Below are 19,163 nucleotides of genomic sequence, written 5' to 3' on the forward strand. Positions count from 1 at the left end.
CTTAAAATTACACATCTTACATTATATTGTTTTCTTTTTTTCAAGTTTTTATTTAAATTCTAGCTAGTTAACATATATGGTAAAATTGGTTTTAGGCGTAAAATTTAGTGATTCCTCATTTACATATAACACTCAGGGCTCATCACAATGAGTGCCCTCCTTAATACCCATCACATTGTATTTTTATTGGCTGCTAGTGGTAGAGATGATTTGTATGCATATGCACTACAGGCTGGCACGCAGGCACCTATTCCTACCACTTTCTTATACTATAAGGACTAAAACTAACAATCATTTCTCTCCAAATCCATTGCAGCTATGGTTTTTAGAGACAATTTAATCTCATTAATTAAAAACATGATCAGAAGGCTTGACTTAGGGACTAAGGAGCAATACAGATCATTTTGCCGGTTCATATCATAAAAGAAGTGGCAAGGTTCTGAAATAGTAGCTGCATCAGTGGATTTCCAATTCAACAGAGAAGTTTCCTGATTGTGGCAGAATAGTCAACTGCCCTTGATGGTTCATTTGTACCATGTAACTTCAAAAGTCAATCCTAGAATGTCCCTTTTAGGTTTGTCAACAATTATACAAACTATTTAAGAATCTATAATAACTCTATTTCTTCTTAAATTAGCTAAAGTTGATTCTGTCCTCCACATTTAAGCACTTCTCAATTCAGGGTTGGTGGAACAGGTATTATCCGATTTAGTGTAAGTTAAAGCACACACACATACAAATCACTCATTAATGTCTGTTTCTCTGTTGTCTCCTATAGGTACACATATATAGTGGGACAGCATTCAATAACTGTTGAGCACATTTATATACAATAAAGAAATGTAATGAAACAAGTGACTAAAAGTCCCACATATTATATAATTTTAATATGATCTCTTTATCATCTAATGATTAGGTAATTTATTATAAACCCCAAAGAACTGCAGAAATCACACTATTTTCTATAATGCCTATGCCAATGTTTTCTGTTTGTTTGTTTTAGTAAGTGGGTCATCAGCTGGGCTTTGAATGTTCTTCCTTATATCAGAAGTATGTCCTTTACTGTTTCATTCCTAAGGACTACATACATTGCTTTTGATATGACAGAACTAATCCAAACCTTTTAGAAATTGCAGCAGATGAGGACATGCCCCTGATTTGTCCACCTAAGGGCTTGGGACCTTGGTTTACCATTAAGTTCATGACTTGGCATTTTACCAGGAAAATCAAGAAATCATCTGTGAACACTCCAAAAAGTTCAAATCAAGGTCACAGAAAGCAAAGTTTGGCCATGATCAAGCATCTGTAAGGTGAAACAAAGGTCAGATGCATTGAAGATTAAGCTGGCCCTGCTCTCCCCACTAGCCAAAGTCCATAGAAGTCACAACTGCCTTGGGACCCTGAGTGCTGCAGGTTAGAGGAGACACCAGAGCATGCTACAGAGTTCTAAAAGGACAACTAAAGATTTTCTGGTTTAACTTTCCCAAATAATTAGCTCTAGAGGATGCCTCTGAATTTTCTATCCTTTCTACTATGCACGTTTTTTGCTTTCTAAATAAGTGGTGATCATACCAATAACTACTGTGCAAACAGAAGAGACATGCTTCTGTAGCCATTTGCTGTCTCAGCCTGGCCACTCATTTGCATAACTCTTCCATTTTTAGCTATTAGTCCAATTTTAGTGCCATTGCCCAGCTCTCCACATGCATACCACCTATTATCACTGAGGCGAAAATAGTAAACTGAAAAAATACAAAACTATCAATGTGTAGATTTTTTTTTTTGCTTCTAAGTAATATGATTTTATAAAGTAGAAGAGAAACAGAGGATCCAGAAGAGGATGCGGTATTAAGTGAGAGATTCTTGTAATGAGTGTGCATGTGTTCACGTGCATATTTGTGTTTTAAAATCAGAAAGATAAAAAGACAAGTGAGATAGATAAGAATGATGCAAAAGGGAGAATAAAGAAGGCCTTGAGGAATAGAGTTTGACCACACTGCTTCATGTCCTCACCATAGGTAATGCTATTATAAGATTCTGCTTTAAGTCAGAGAAAAAGAACTTTATGAAATGGACTTTCAAAAAAAAAAAAAAAAACCCAGCCATTTCTATCTTCAGATACCTAAGTCAGCCCTCAGGCATGATTAATGCTCCAGTGGACCTGATCCTAGGTGAAATCATTACAGCCTATGCAGTTCATGCCTTCAAATGGATTCAGTCCTACAGGAAATTGAAGAATAAAGAAAATTGTATAAATACAATGATCAACCCAAAAGAGAAATTGGAAAGTTTAAAACTCATTTTTGGCTCCCAGGTGGAGGCCATCCATAGATTCCTGCACTGAGTTTAGTGAATTTGAGTATTGTTAATGCAGAGCAATACCTCTCTCTGATCCAATGGATCTAGTCCCTACATGGATTCAGTGATGCCATGGGAAAGCACTTCAGCATTACCAACAACCTGCAGAGGCATAATAGCTATGCCAGTAAAGCCCTCAAAGACCTCTTACCTTACTGCTGTTAATCACCCTGAAGAGCGAGAAAGTGTGAGGCACATCTTTTTTCAGGGCATATTTTGAGAATATAATATCTTTTTCCTTTGCTTCTTCTTGGCCCCACAAATCATACTTGTGTCTCTCTTTCATGTACCCTGGAATCTTCTCCCCCAAGCTCCAAAAAGTCAGTATACCAGGAAAATCTCCAGATAATTTTCAAATATCTACCCAATTAAGACAATCCCATCCAATCCCTAATGACTGAATATTTCCCCCCCTTTACAAACCAAGACTCCATTCATCATTGCAGTGCCTTAAGACTGATATTAGAAGGAAAGCAATGTTCCGAAATCTCCTTAGAGTAGGTCTGATTTTTAAGGAAATTGACTCTGACAATGGAAGTTCTCAGAGATTTGAACATTTTCTATTACAAATGCTATAAAAGGGATTCTTATCCTTGGTGGGAGGTTAGACCAGACCCCTAAGGTCCTTTCAATCTCTGAAATTGGAAGTTATAAGTAACCTGTGGACCACTCAACTCTCCCTGTGTAATACATGTTTTTAAAGAGAAGGTTGAGGTGATGAATATAGAGTTAGGTTCCAGGGGCCCATTCCCAGCTCAGAAACTGTTGGAGGCAAGAAAGATCCTGTTTCCATTGCTATTTCCACAGCTGACTTAACACAAGCCCCAGGAAGACAATAATATATCATCTTTTTTCTCAGTCAGGGTCAGATAAAGTCTATAAAGTTCAACAAAAAGCAACTGTGACCCTTATTTTTCTCTTCTCAATGTACTACCAAAGTCTCTGGGATTTTGACTCAATTACAATGTAATTTAGGGTCAGCAGAATAGGACTGTTGTTGGTTCTAAAATTGGAATGGAGTTGTTTTCTGGGACATTAGCAATTGTGGAGAGTTAGGCCATTTTGGTTTTAACATCTCTACCTCCTCAACTTTACGTGTGAGTTGAATTTGCTCTGTTGTGGGAGCAATAATTGTGGCAGCTGTGGGCAAATCAAGGCTGCGAAACATCCAACTCGATGAACTGGGCACTGAGGCTGGCATAATAAAGTCACTGCTTAACAGTATGGGCACAGCAGGTGTTCTTAAGGTGGACTAGAAGGAGGAAGGAGAGATATAATAGGGAAGTTACTAAATAATGAGTAGGCCTTGACATAATAGAGTGAATAAGATTTCCTTTTTCAGAAGACATGTAATTTGCTCTCCTTTTCCAGGCAAGGTACTTGAGACATCACATCCATTATTTTCCAAGACTATTTCTTTAACAAATAAGATTAGAAATGACATATTTCACAGTTTGGCTCAAGATCACTCAACCCAATATTACAGACAATTCCTTATGTTTTCTGGGCATAAGTACTTATGGAGATACAACCAAGAGAAGTTTTCAAAACAAGCTCAACCTGAACTCAGGCCTATATAGAGTATATTCTGGGATAGGTGTTACTGGTGTTACCCAAAGTGATTTGAAATAAAAACAATCTCACATCTGCCTGGATTTCCATACCTATGATAATCACACATTTTGGTTCACATGGTTTGGGATTTGGAAACTTGAGTTAAGAGACTAGAAGTCCCAAAGATATTGACACCCATGTTCTGTCTTTATCAGCAAAAGTCTCCATAGAAAGATACAAGTAAGGATACAGAACATTTAAAGGTGTTTAAGGTGCTCCCAGAAAGTGATCAGGGAAGCCAGAGAAGATGTGGTAGAACAATAGCTATGATGTTAGTAAATTGGATAAACAAGTTAAAACTTCTAAATGTTTTATACAGGGTTTGATTGAAAAGTCAATTGGTGTTAAATGCATGAATAATGTCAGTGTCTATCAACATTCCCAAATGATTAGTAAAAATTACTCTATTGGGTGAGCTTAAGGGGAAACAAAGACAACCTATTTCATTAGTGAACAGAACCCCATTTAATTGCCCAGTAGGCTAGTAAATCTGGAATGTTGGCTTCCTCTCTGGCTGACATCTCTAGGATGGCCTCCTCATGGTCTGCAATGCTACCTTATTTCTCCTCTCTCCCATCTCCAACATGATCAGCATGCTTTACTCACATAACCATGTACCAAAGAACAGGGCAAGGGCAAGTATAGAGGGCACCATCTCTGGAAAGTAAGATTGGCAAGAGGCAGTACAACTGCAAGCAGGCAAAGAAATGCTAAGTTTTTAATGACATATATGTATATCTTATAGAACTATCCTTTCCTATATGGACTGAGAATGGTAAAATATAGGGGAATTTTCAGAATCACAAATTATACATTAAGTTGCTTAAAGTTTGGATAAGCTTCTCAAACAGAATGCAGATATTCTGGTGGATTAACAGTATAGAAAGTGGTTCATTTCACATCTTCAATGACCTTGCTAAGTCCACACTCTATCTCTGCAGTATATACCTTCCTGGATCAAAGACACCGTGTTTAACACTTTAACAAATGGTACTGTATTAAACAGTAGGAGAGAAAAGATCACTTAAAGGAAATAAGTGTAAGAACATTGCTCTGGGTCATCTTCCCTCTAAAACAAAAGTTGTCATTAAGCCTTTTTCTTCTTTTAGATTTAGAGACATTTAGAATTAAATTCATAATCACTTTCAGAAAACACAGACTCGATTTTAAAGATACCATACTGTCTCTAATTCTATTAAATGTGACCTTGTAAACATCTGCAAACTTCTGCAAAATTACTATACCTAAAACCTCCCAAATCCGATGTGCTTTTTCAGAGATTAAAAACACTTGAAGAACCACAGTCCTAGCAAAACACGTCAGAGTAGAGAGCATCACCCAAAGCGACTCTGGTCATGGTTGGATTGTCACCTCGAATTAGTATTCATGAGGGGCTCTCTGACAAATGGAGTTATTATCCACAGATGCTGTAAACATAAATCAGGAGGATATCATCAATAATGTTGTATTCTCTTTGTCCTCATCGTGTTTACAGATCTCGCTTTGAACAGCACATAAATACTTAGAGCATATTGTGGGAAACATGCCACTCATCTTATTAGCTTTCTCTGGCTCCGAGCTCTGATGCTGATCATCCCCTGACAGTGTTTGCCAACAACAAAAGAAGCCTATTGATCACATTGCCTCTCCCTTTGGCAGCCTTTCTGCCCACGATTACCTTGCATCACTTGCCTTAAGTCAAATGTCACGGAACAACTTATGAGGGGTGTATCTATCTGGGAGAGCAAAATGTATGACTATGAGTTTAATTGGAGGAAAATCCTTTGGTACTATGAATTGTTTACAATTTAAAATTTTATTTCTTGGCATGAATGAACAGTCAAAATCAAAGCTTACTTTGTGAGATCCAAATCCATAAAATTGTACTCATTTGCAATTTATTTTCTGAACAGTTTGCAGAGTCCCAAATATCTTGGAAGCTGACCCATCAATCATTCTGAGTCACTCTACGTGTGAACAGTTTTCTCTGTTGGCATTCTCTTTCTATAACAGAGTATCTCTATTGAAATTTCCTGGTAATTTTTCATCTGTAGCATAGTCTTCATTTGTCTTTTTACTTTATTCCAGATAGCTAGTATGAAAGGATACATTATTTTTGGTTTAAATTGAAAAGAAAACTTCACAGATTGAGAACTTAGGGATATGACTACGATATGCATACTCTGTGTGAAAAATAGACATTTGTGGGGTGATTTGCCAGAGGAAAAATAACAGTTATACTGGAATGGCATAGAGAACAGGTGCTCACATGTAAAGACAGTCATTTCTGGTCATAACTGGTCTCCCTGACACTTTGTAGTCTCCACCCTGTTACCTATAATTTGTTAAGGTATGTGTTAGACTCTTTAGAGAGACTATATGTCTGGCTCTTATCAAATCAGGAGCAATTTTATCTCACTGAAGCATATCCTGTGCTTTGGCTGTTGGCGTGCACCTTCAAGTCCATGTACACTGACATGTATCATGAAGGATGCAGGAACTCAGCCCTCTTTTATGCAGTTATCTGATCCTTGTTTCTGTCCTTGGGTAAATCCTGAAACTTCAACCTCTCTCTGTTTTCTACCCCTGCTGACTTGATTCTACTACCTAGCATAGTGTTCAATCCAGTTATCTATTTGAATTCCCTGCCTGATTTTTCTTCCTTTCCTCCCAGTCCTTGGCCTGTCAATTTCACAACTTCCTCTAATCATATCTGCAGGCCCTAGGGAATTATACATGCTTGGCCAACTGATGTGTCCACCACCACCTACCCACTCTCATGTAATGGTGTCTCTGAAAAAAAAAAGGTTCGGAGTATGAAACCAAGAGATTTCTTCATGCAAGCAGGGGCTTTGGCTGAGAAGAGGAATTGAAGAGTCTGTGTTCCTATGTACCATGCTTCACTGAAAAGTCTAAGTCACCTGAAGTTCATAAATATGGCTGAAATGGAAAGTATGAAAGAAATTTCTGCATATACTGCCAAGTACAAACTAAAGGAAAGATTTCATTTAAACAAGGATGCCTAGAACTGTCCTGGAAGCCACTGAAGAGCCATACTTTAAACACACAAGAAAAAGTGCATTGCTGCCATTCAAGAAAAAGATATGTGTTCTAAGTCTTTATGTCATTCATTAAGTGACTATTATGCACTTGACTATTTTCTTTCTTTTTTTTCATATTCATTTCTCATATTTTCTGTTTATGGCTTTAAACAACTCCTCACTCATTTCTCATGGAACTGTCTTCTTTAGGCTCCTTCTCTCCCAAGAAGTCATTTCTAAACCACCCACATGTCAGCCAGTTTGAACATCAATCATTTTTCAACTGGTTTGTACCTGACATGTCTGGCCTGGACTCCTGAACCACTACATTTGTATTGGCTTTGCCTGTCAAGATCTAGGTCTATATGATTCATTGATTGAATCATTCCTTAATTTATTCATTCATTCAGAAAATAATTGAAAAGATAAGCATGAGCTGGACTGTATACCTGTAATCCTTTAGTCAGCAACAAAAAATAATCAAGGCTAACATAATCCCTAGAATTATCATGGATTTTTTCTCTTCTTTCTTTTTTTATTTTTTGTAGAGATTAATGAGTCAGGCTTTAGACACTGAGGATGGAATAGGATGAAGATTCTAGCTCTGACCATGAAAATAGTATATGCTATACTGGCCCCTGCAAAATTCAGCTTCTTCATCTCCGTCTTTTCCTTTCCTGAGGATATATGGCGAATAATTGAAATAATTGCAGAGATACATATTGAAAGACTCTTTGTAAGTTCAGGGTATTATTGCCGCTGTAATTAGGCCATGCACAGTATATGGAAATCTTGATTAGAGTACTGCTTTTTCAAAAGCTTATTAGCTTTCACAACAATATGTTTCCTGGATGTGTTCTCAGAGAAATGTTTCATATTTTCTTTTCACTCCTGTTCCCAGAGAAAATGAATTGAAGTGTCTTCCAAGGCAGACTTAGAACCTGAAGGGTAAAAGATGCTGAGTGAGACTGATGAAGAAACATTTCCCTGTATTGGCTTGGGATAAGCACCTGAGCAAAGGCAAAGAGAGGACCAGCCTATAGGAAGCTGTTCTCTCCCTCTTGGGATTGTGTCAAAGGCAGGCAGACAACCACCACACTCCATGGTTTCATCTGTAGAGTGACTGTAGAGTGACTTAAAATGTTCCCTAACAAACCTTTTTCATTTTTACTCAAATGCCTTCATCCTTCCCTGACCTTGCAAACACTCTTGCAATTATTTGAATTATGTTGTTATTTGTTTAGTATGCCTGTCTCTCCAATACTGAATCAGAATCTCACCTTCCAATTTTGTTGAAATAAAGTCTAGGAACACATCTCACTAGTCCTTTAGTCACTGGTTCTTAAACTATCTTGATCTCAGACTTCCATGAGTCTACTGTCTTTGTCCTAAGTGAAATGTATATATACATGAATTTTTCATAAAATTTCAGGAAATTTATGAACTCTTCCCATTCCTCAAAACACATATACTTGCCCCACAAGAATTCTTGCAATATTTCTGTCCCCTTCCCTAAAATGGTCTTGAGACTCTGGCATGAGCTGACTAATCAAAGGCAGCCATGGTCCTGCGTCTGAGTTTTAGCCAGATAAAACAAAATCTGGTCATTTTTGAATCCCTTGGGAAAATCATCATCACTGTCTTCAGGTTGCATATATTTACTTCTGAAATTCACAAGGGAGAACACATGAGCTGCTCCAGTACACAGGGCCACTGTGTGAACCTCAAAGATGTACGCAGAGAAATTCTATAAGGAGAAAAAATTTTTGGACTCTTGCTTCAGGTGAAATAATTTCTACAGGAAATTCTCCTTGGTGGTTTGAATCAATGTTTTGCTATTGCCACCAACAATGCACTTGTCACAGACATCTTCACCATAAATATGGAATGGTTCTCAACTGATACTAAAGGTGGGGAATGATATCAGAATCACTCAGGGGGTTATTACTAAAGTGCACATATCCCTCCTCCTTCCCCCACTGGAAAGTCACATTCAAGAAATGGAGGTAGCTGTGTTAAAAGAAGTGACTTCTGGAAGCTAAGGAATCCTGTGTCACTTCTCCAGATGAATGGTCATTTATAACTAAGATAATGTCACAAACTTATAAAGAAATTTACTGAGAACTTAATACACATGCAAGATATTATTCTCAGCTCTTTACTTGTATTATCATGCTTAATATTTATAATAATCCTATGACATAGACATAACTATTTCTGTAGTTTGCAAAAAAGGAAACGGAAGTACAAATGGGATCCCTCTACTTCTTGCTTCCCTGGGCAATGATGGCATCCCCATCCCCAAACTCAGTCAGGTGAGAACTACTAGGATAGACTGTTAGCAGGGAAGGCAGCAAAGCATCCATATGTCCCAAAAAAGCAGCCCCATCTTCTGAATCTCCCAATTATTTTTCACCCTCCCTCCCTCCTCTGCCACTTCCTCTAACTTTGCCCATGATTAGAAAACACAGATCCTCATTAAAGTCCATCTCTCCATCCTATTGGCACAAATTAAAACTAGCAGTGGCCCGTGCAGTGAACTCAGTGGGATCCCAGCTAATCATTTTTATAAATTGAAAAATAGACTTTGTCTTCATGAGCACCATCTGTACCTTCAGGACATTCTTATTAACACTTTCTGTCCCAGGCCATGATTTCCACTGAAAATAACTGAAAGCAAAGGTCACAGAGCTTCTCATTTTTTTTTAGCCTCAGAGATTTTTCTAAGGGGTTCCAAGCAGTCAGCAGCTTATCTGGCCACTGTAACAAAGTGGTAAAGTCTTTAACACATATGCTACTATTTCCATACTATAGATGGGACTACAGAGGTTCAGAGACTTAAAAGTGATATGCCTACTCATTGAGCAAAAGTTTTTGGGTGCTCACTGTGTAACAAGCATTGTTCTAAGTTCTTCAAATATAGCAGTGAACAAAAGAGTGAAGCCATCCTAATCTCATGGAGAATGCACTGTACTCAGAAAAAGGGAAACAATACGTCCTACTTAATGTGCACCAGGCATTGTTCTGAGATCATGAACAATATGTACACGTGTGTTTGCTCAATAGCTATTATCACTGTTTGGCAGAGGAAGAAACTAAGCAAAAAAGTTAAACACCTTTTCCAGGTCATATGGCTAACAAGAAACAGAGCTAGCCTTCAAGCCCAGTAATCTGGTACCAGAGTTCATGTTCTGAACTACCATTTCATCCCACTGTCATGTAGCTGGCTAGTGGAGAGGTATCTAGGACATGTCATGCGGCTTTGGGTCCAGCCTCTCAGCACAGGAATCACTTTCTGGGAGAAAAGACATGCATACCTATCAAACTTTTACTGCCTTTCAAGGGGTTTTGTTTACTTTCCATTTTCCCATTTGGGTAGTGGCCAAGTGTACTAGGCTTCTGCACACATTCAGAACTGGCTCAATTCCAGGCTCTCCCACTCAGCAGTGGGGTAGCCTGGGCAAGCCCAAACCCTCCAACCCATAAAAAAAATGAAGTACTTACATCTGCTAGTGCCTAGTAGAGAATAAGCACTGAAGATATTTTCATTCTTATCATATTAAGTTTATGGGTCTTTGGCCGTCTCTTATGACTTAATTGTCTCTCCTTTTGTTTGAGAGAGGCTGGAACCACAAGGAACCTGAGCCCATCTTAGAACCTCATAGGGATTCAGCCTCTAGACAGTGTGGTGGGGAATTCCAACAGTGGTCTGAAGGAAAACAAGGATCACATGGAGGTCTGAAATCCCTACCCACTGGCTTTGCCACTGCAGAGAGCTTTGACTGCTCCCTCAGCAACTTTTACCATGTCTCCTAACCATGCACAAAACCACCTAGTTAGAGTTTGATTCAATTAGTTGATACAGCAAAACTCTTTCTGAGATATTGTTAAGGGCATAATGCTGAAAAGTGATGATGAGGAGGAGGAGGATTATGATGATAGCTGTGATTTTTGGAGCACCTACTGCATACCAGGCACACAACAGGTGCTTCCCATTCACTATGTCATGAAATGACAATATATTCCTGCAATATAATCATCACAATTTTACAGATAAGGAAAATGAAGCTAAAGCGTGACAAGTCCTGTGTCTAAGATCACATGGTAAGAAGTAGTGCAAATAGGGTCAAAGCCTAGGGCTGTCAAAGGCTCTCTGGATTTTTCTCCCTTGGTTGGGGCCTGGTACCTGATCCTCAGGAGCTCCTTACAGAAATGTATATGGGAGTATTCCCCTGCCTCCCAAAGTCAGTGAAATTATTACTGGTGCCCAGAGTGTGTTCAAGAGCCATCCACTCCCACCATTCAGGTCCTCTGCCCATTCCTGGACTCCTAGGGAATTCACCTCTCCAGAGGCAATCCTTAGTCAGTGAGGGATCTAAGTCAATAGATGTGCATGTAGGGACACCTGGGTGGCTCTGTCGGTTAAGCATGCAACTCTTGATTTCGGCTCAAGTCATGATCTCACAGTTTGTAAGTTTGAGCCCCTTGTCGGGTTGTGTGTTGACAGTGTGGAGCCTGCTTAGGATTCTTTCTCTCTCTCTCTCTCTCTCTCTCTTTTTCTCTGCCCCTCCCCTGCTGCCTCTCTCAAAATAAGTAAATAAAACTTAAAAAAATACATACAATAGATGTGCACCTCCGTCTCCCTGCCCCTTGGTGAGACAATACTGAATTGTATTCTATAGGACTCCTCAAGGAATCTCCTGAGAGATGAAGTCCAGTGGTAATTTCGTCACTAACGCACCCTTCATTGCAGTGTTACCTTTCCCTGTCACCTTTGCCCCTCCCTCACGTTTATTTCCTAAGATCACCTCCTAAATAAACTACCTGCACCCAAGGCATTGCTTCAGCATCTGCTTTTGAGGGAACACTACCTAACGGTAGGAGAGAGATCCAATTAAAGATGGCACCATTTCTTCTGGAAAAAATAGTAGAAGAGTCCTTGCAACTAGCACATATAAACTTTTTTTTTTTTTACTTATGTCCTTATTACATATTGACTCTGGCTGATTAAACAGGTGAATGTCAATCTAGTTGCTGATGGCACCAAGCTTAGTGCTGTCAGGAGGCAGTGAAAGAAATGTCCGGGGAAGGTTTATAGTCTGCAGGGAGAAAAGGGTGACTCTCATGCTACAATTAGACAATAAAATCGGGCAGTGCATAATCAGGTGCAAGTCTGAGAGACAGCTGCTTTGCGTGCTTTAAGACTTCAGAGGCAGTAAGGGGGGAGGGGAGCAGCACTAAATAATGCAGGTCTCTCCAGCTGTGCCATGGGGCGGTGGGGGGGGGGGTGGTTTCCAGTGCTCCATGGTTTACAAGATGTAAATTGCCACTGCTCTTTGGTTTCCATCAACTTCAGTCACAGCAAGTTAAGCTCAGCATATAGAGAAGCATAGGACACCCGGAGAATAACAAAGCACACTGAGTAAGAGTTTCAAATCCACTCAAATCCTCCTTCTGCATGACACTGCTAGAGTTCTGGAAGAGGCAGGAGACATTTCCCCCAAGGCAGCCTTGGGGAGCAGGGCCACATACCACACACCTCACACGGAGCTGTGTGCAGAACTGAAACGGGGTAAAGCCTACACTTTGTTCATCCCAGATTTCCCCATTGAGTTAGACAAGACGTGAATTGGGTTTTTGACAAATTTCTGCAAATGGGATTTATACTGAAAACACAGCAAGGAACAATAGGGAAATTCATATTTAAGTTACACAGGCCATGAATTGGTTGTAATTCTGGCTCTATGGACAAAAGGACTGGGCAGTGCCAGCTGCCTATGCCTGAGTCTTATAAGTGAAGTTTTTAGGTTAGCTTTGATACAGAGAACGTCAAGTAATCTCTAGTAACATTCAGATACCAAGTGAACTTCTTCATATTATTCCTTTCTGACCCTCACAACAAACTCATCAAATCATACTCTATCCATTTCTTGAATGAGGAAACTAGTTCCCAGAAAAGTTATATGACTCAGAAGGGCTACTCAAGATGTCAGGTGGGTCTGTCTCCAAAGCCCTTGATCCTAATCACATTTCTATGCATATTCAGCAAATTAATGACACTGGGCATTTGTGTACATATTGGTTTGTGTAGGTGTAGGTAGGTGTGCTGCACATAAAATGCATTCTACATGAACATATATTCATGTGTTTATCATAACTAATACATTTGGCTGATAAAAAAAAGTTTGCTTTCCAGCTGGCAAAACCTTTTGTTTTTCAAATGTCTTATCTAATGCATGAGACACAATTGTCCTGCTTTATGTTTGAGAAGTGAATGAAAGAAAGATTGAGAGTTATGCTATCCTTTCATTTCTAAGGCCTTTTCATTGTCACTCACCAAAATGCCATGATCTTATTCAAAGCAATATTATTCATGAGCAAATGTGTTTGGGATTCTCCTGTTGTGTGTATGTGGGCTTGTTTGTGTTTGTTTTGGCAACTGCAACATTTCCATGTAGCTACTGATTAAGTAAAAAGGGATAATGTTACGTACAATTAATAAAGCTTTATTTGTGGAATTACTAAGTTTTCTTTCCTTCTACAGACATCACCTTTTATAAGAATGTTGATTTATTTTTGCATTGCCATTTTTTAAAACAATCTCACCTAGATTTTTCCACAATAGTTATGTAAAGTTGGCAGGGCATGACATTGCCCACTTAAGGGTTAGAAAGTTGAGAGCCAAAAGATTTATCATTCTTCATCATTTATCATTCAGCCAATAATGGAGTCAGGTCTTTGCTTCAAAATGCGTGCATGTGTGTGTGTGCATGTATTCCACTGTTAGTCATATAAATGTTTACTGAGCACTCACAATGTACAGACAATGTGCAGAGATGCATGACTTATGGACCCTGCACTGAAATTAAGGAGAAAAACATGTAAACAATCTTTTTTTTTTCATCAACAGGTATTATAATAGACAGGTAAATAAAATACGATAAGACCATGGAAAGGGGGAGAATAAACTGTGTGGAGGTGAGAAATCAGATAAATCTCCTCAGGGCTATTTTAGTTAGCTCTAGGAAAAGAACAACATTTGGACAGGTAGAGAAATTGGGAAGAAGGGATTCTATGCAAAGAATACCACCTGAGGACAAGTAAGGATGTTAGGGAGGCTGTGTGTTAGGAAGGCTGCAGTGTGGAGGGAGTCCAGAGTGCCAGAAGGAAATGGTGAGGAGAAAGGGGAAAGCAAGATGGCAGCAAGATCACAAGCACCCTTAGAAGCATGTCAAAGAATTTTGATCTTATTTAACAGGAATTGGAGAAGTTTTACAATTTCCACATGAAGTGGAAAGAATGATTTCTGTGACAGAAGTAGGGAAGGAATTGGAACAAGTTGATGGAGCTATCAGGTGACAGAGGAAGCATCACCTCCTCTGGGAAGCATTCCTGGGCACCCTGAGATGAGAGTAGTTGCTTTTCACCTGTGATCAACAATACCTTCCCACGTGCCTATTAAAGCATTTAGTATACGGTGTTTTACTTCACCTGATGTCTGTATCTGTCTGTATTTGTCTCCCCTCTTCCTCTATCCCATACAAATCAGGCTATGCACAACCGCAAACAGTTCACTGCCATTTTGTGTGTAGTTAATCTTTATATCCTAAACACTCAGCATATTGATGGTTCACAGTACGTACTCAAATAAAGGTCTATTGGATTTCATTGAATGGAATCCATAGGAAAGGAGACAAGGACAGATGAAAATATTGATGGCTTTTAGATAGAATGAAAGTAGTTAAGAAATTTCATGTCCAATGATCATTATTTTCTCAGTGTGATAGGAAGCAAAGCTATCTATTGTGAGGGAGAAGAACATAAATTATGTTGATTACCTAAGAAAATCAGTAAAGGTTTTGCTCTGGAGGATGCAAAAAGAAAAATCTAAATAGAAATGTGTGTGCATTGGGGGAAACATTTAAAATTGCACTGTGTGTCCAGATGGGAATAGAAAGCATTGTTGTAGAATAGAGCAAGTTTGGTTACATGATTTGTTTCCAGAGAACAAAGATGGTTTTATGATTTTACGTTGGGCTCTATAACTTGGCTCTTGAGTTCAAGTGGTCAAAATAACTCAGGATGCTAAAGAAAGAGTAAAATAAAACAGATGGGCGGGACAGAAAAGCAACAGAATACTTCACCGAGAAATTTTAAGGGATTGACTCTAAGAAGAAGGTAAAACCCTGGCTTAGTGGACAAAGTGGAAAGATAGACTGTTAAGAGTGTTGAGAAGGAAAATACACAGTAGCCAAAGAGAACTCAGTTTTAATTCCAGCTTCACTACCATATATTAGCTGCTACCTGGCTTGAATTTACTAACCACTCAGAAACTTTATTTTCATACTAGAAAATAGGTCTCATCACATGGTTTGGAACCTGAGAAGTGTGCTGTGCTTCTAGGCCAGAGCTGAGAATCAAAGTATCCAACAAACTAAGTTCAGAGAAACACCAGAAGGTGGGGTCATCCATCTCCAGGCAAGAAGTGCCATTACTAGAACTGACAGGCACCAGCAACCCCACAACTCAGCAATGCTGTAAGGAATGATATCCCAGTATTAGTGAAAAAAGATGTAGGAATGTTGACAATACTGACTCCATCTCTGACCCTCCATCGTGTTTATGTTTGCTCAGTGACCTATATTGGGGCAATGTGTTCTGGGCCCAGTGGAGATTAACATACATACCTTTGAAATGCTGGCAAGGGCTGGGATGTAAGGATGCTTGTTGTGGTCTCCCATGAATCTGTTAAAGATAACAAAGTCTTTCCCCTTCCTGATGCAGGAGGTAGGTACCATAAAATCAAATTATAGATTAACTGCATAGATTAGGTGCATGCAAGCCCTGTGAGGTGTGTGCAGACCCTTTGATCCCACTACAATGCTCTTCTGCATGTCTCCTTGCTCTATAAAATCTGTGGACTAAGGTCTGGATTTACTGGAGAATAACTATACAGCTGCCATGGATCATCTTGTACCCGATCCTCTGTCAGTAAGTTTACCCTGAGTAAGTGTCTGTGTAGATTGTATGGAGTGGCTTGCTTCATTTTCTAGTCTCAAAGTGACTTTTCAGTTTGGGGGATACTTCACTGTCTCTCCCCTACCTGCTAACAAGAAATTGTCATTCCCTCCCATAGATACCCTCTACTTGCACATCACACTCTCTCCACCCTTCCCCACTCTGCTCTAGGTCCTGAAGGGTGACTTCTGTGACCTGGAACACCAGGACCTCCTGCCCTCTGGATTCTGGTTGGCTGATATTGTGGAACACCAACAGGAAACTGAAGAGCAGAGAAGAGATATTTTTCAGGGTATTTATCCCCCTGGCTGACTTCCTGTCAGATAACAAGTTGCCCATGGCAATGTATCTAAGACCAGAGCTCCTGCCAGACAAAACTTCTCATAGTGACAACTCTCTTTATTCACATCCCTGCTGGCTAAGGAGATTCTAATGAACAATATTTAGGATTTCTCTTTTGATTAGTTGGCTACATTGCATATTCTTAAAAGGCACCATTTTGAGTGTCACTTCTCCCTGATCAAGGCACTAAAACCATAAGAAGATTTCATAGAAATTTAAGTTACATACTCCATCAATTGTTTCAATATGTGGTGTGTGTGTGTGAACACGCGCTGTTGTGTTGTATTTTGTTAAACTAAATGATGGACTTTTGCCAAGACTTTTTCTTCTCTTAAGGATAGAAATGTAGCGAAAAACAAAAGTCAAACCACTGAACTCAAACATCTGTTGCCTTGAATTCTGGTTAATTGAGGTTGACAAAAATACACATGCTGAAAGAGCAAAATAAAACATTTCTCATGGAAGTTCTGCCTACCAGAAAAGCAGCCTGCAGGATGGAGAATAGCGAGCCTTGAGTTTTCCTTGACATGAGGCACATTTTAAAGAAGAAAGAATCCCCGGGCTTCTGAGCTGCTGTTGATGCTATCAGGAGGGCCTGTTGCACAATCAGCACCACAACCATGGCCAGCTCCACCTGATGCCACCTTAGTTCAAAGTGCCTACTAGGAAAAGTGGGTGCAGCGAGTCCTTTGTAGCTAATCTCATAGTGGCTATAGTTTGTGGTGCTAGGAAACATACACAAAGCCTAAAAATAAAATCTGTCACCTCTAAGCATCCTTTCCCTATTCACATTCACTCATGTTAGTTTCTCACGGTTCTCCACTTGCTCAGGAGGACAATGGCAGGGCAGCCATTAATCAGTTATTAATAAAAAGCATTCTTTAATCTTCATCATGAGTATCAAATATTCTACAGCTCTACACAGTGAGCCAGTTTCCTCCCTGAAAGCAGGCAGTGGCTAAGTTAGATTTTTCTCATGTCTTTTTTGAAGGAGAGAATGGTAATTGTGATTATTTTTATTATAACCATCTTTTGAGAAGGCTACTTTTGCTAATTATAGAATACATGCATGTGGAAGAGATTGGCTTAGATAACCTGTAAGCATTTAACTGACTCCTACCCCAACCACAACACAAAGCACACAAAAAGGGGGTAAATGCATCTCGAAAATAAAGGACTATGTCACTGCAATTAACAAACTGGAAGATTTCAGAACTTCCTAAGACACAGATGATAAGTAGAACTGGATCTATGTAAAAGCAAGCCAAGAACACAGCCCAAACACAGATGAAGACTTCTGCAGACCTAGGGGCAGTTCTGGGGAACGTTAAGCCCAGAGTTACCAGAATCAAGGAGGGGGAGGAAGAGTTGGGCCTTGAACAGGTGATGGTTGGGAAAACTCCACAGAAAAGCTAACACAATGGTCCTTTCTGGAATGGCAGCAGCAGAGGAACAAAGATGGATTTTCATCCTCACCAGGATAAAGAAGAATGGTGCTGCAGGAGAAGGGCAGTGCCCCCGGTAGCTCCTAATCCCCAGAGAGATGTCAGCACACCCAGCAGCTGGGCAATACTATCTTCCACCTCTGGAAGTCCTTTCTTTCCATGGAATGACTGTAGGCAGACCAGGGTGAACAATGTCATCGCCTATTCAATCATACAAGCAAAGGTAAGAAAACAACCAATATTTCCAAGTACATGATGAGCAGTACTACCCAACTTCACTAGAAGTTATAACTCCCAAAGAAATTAATAGAAGAGAAGATGTCTTTCCCATCTTATGAGAGCAATTACTGTATTTACAAAAAATTAAGAAATTGATTTTGTTTCAACAGTTAAAAAACTATGCATTCCTGACCTTTGAGGCTGACATACTTTTATACTAAAACATGTCAAATCCCATTAAAGTGGAAATAATTACTTCATAGTCCATATTAATTATTGTTTTACAATATAACATTGTATTTCTCTGTAGTTTTACTGCATAATTTGTTTACTAGTTATTCCCATAAACTAGTTATTCCCATAAACTCTCTCAGATACTACTAGGAACTGTACGCATAAAAAATGCTCATAAACAGTATTTGGACCAAAGATTAAGGAAGCCAGCCTTTAATTTAAAGTTCAGATCAATTTTCAAAGGACAGTCAATGGACATAATATAAATGAAATCATTTCAAATGTGTTATTATAACAGTCACCTGGCATGAAGTGATCACTGCTAAAGATTGCAAAACTTTCACTATTCTTAGTCAAGCACATAATACAACACACAACAACTATAAAACTAGGACTTTTATGGTAATTTGCTGCTGTTAAAGTACACAAAATTCAAATTAAGAGCAATTTACATCAGCTGAGTTTTGAGAAGTCTTGACACTTAAATGGACTCCTGTCAAGAGTATACTGTGTATGGTTGCCATAGTCAGAGTCACAGAGCCCAGACTGAGAAGCAGAATGTACACAGATAATTGAAGACAATTAATGACAGGAAAGATACTGTCAAGGTGTTCTCCTAGATTCTCTAGTTCTGTGTAAAAGGGAAAACAGATGGAAAGTCTGGCAACAAAATTAATAGGTGTAGAGAACAGGTCCAGAAATTCCAGTTAGAACAGGGCAGAACATAAGAAAACATCAAAAAATAACTGGAAAAAAGATATAAATCTTTTGATTCAAAGGCCAAACGCAAACTTTTTTTGTTATGTTTATTTATTTTGAGAGAGAGAGACAGAGACAGAGAGAAGGGAAGGGCAGAGAGAGAGGGAGAGAAAGAATTCCAAGTAGGTTCTAT

The sequence above is a fragment of the Lynx canadensis genome, chromosome A3 (genome assembly GCF_007474595.2).
Source record: "Lynx canadensis isolate LIC74 chromosome A3, mLynCan4.pri.v2, whole genome shotgun sequence".
Taxonomy (NCBI): domain Eukaryota; kingdom Metazoa; phylum Chordata; class Mammalia; order Carnivora; family Felidae; genus Lynx; species Lynx canadensis.